The 528-nt window shown below is 53.8% G+C and overlaps 1 protein-coding gene across 3 annotated transcripts in view; it reads left to right on the plus strand.

The window, feature by feature from the left end:
• The window catches only part of PIK3R4 (phosphoinositide-3-kinase regulatory subunit 4), a 39,811-nt gene that overhangs the window by 12,290 nt on the left and 26,993 nt on the right, over positions 1-528 (plus strand). The gene's annotated exons all lie outside the window — the stretch shown is intronic.

Below are 528 nucleotides of genomic sequence, written 5' to 3' on the forward strand. Positions count from 1 at the left end.
AGTCCGTGCTTTGGAGAGGTTTGTGCTGATTTCGGTGTGGCTTCGATAAGATTGACTTCTCTCTCTGCTTCTTCTGCATTTATCAGACAGAAATAGGTATTAAGAGGCATGTGTCTTCTGCAGGCTTGGGCCTTTAGTCCATTTCAGATATCATATAATTCCGTAATCCTGTATTAGATCCTTGATATTGTGTTTGTATTTCCTTCTTCCATGTAATAAGTTGCAGCTTCTTTGCTATGACTGATGTCTTCCTTACTTCAGGTGCTGCCCCAGCTCGGAGACAGCACCCTGCCTGATCCAGCCATTCCCTGAGCCTGCCTGCTGGGTATTGTTCCCTGGGTGGGCTTAGGGAACAGTTGGATCGGGCCAGGTGCTGCGTTGGAACTGGGGCAGCACCCAGCCCACTAGTAGCCCTCCTGAGCAGCTTTAGGAGGCGCAGCTGCTGCAGAGAGAAGGACCAGGGCCCTCTGCAGCTCAGGGGCCACTCAGCACGACAGCGACCTGCCCCCCCCCCCCCCCCCCCCCCCC

The sequence above is a fragment of the Alligator sinensis genome, unplaced genomic scaffold, assembly GCF_000455745.1.
Source record: "Alligator sinensis unplaced genomic scaffold, ASM45574v1 scaffold1979_1, whole genome shotgun sequence".
In the NCBI taxonomy this organism is placed as follows: domain Eukaryota; kingdom Metazoa; phylum Chordata; order Crocodylia; family Alligatoridae; genus Alligator; species Alligator sinensis.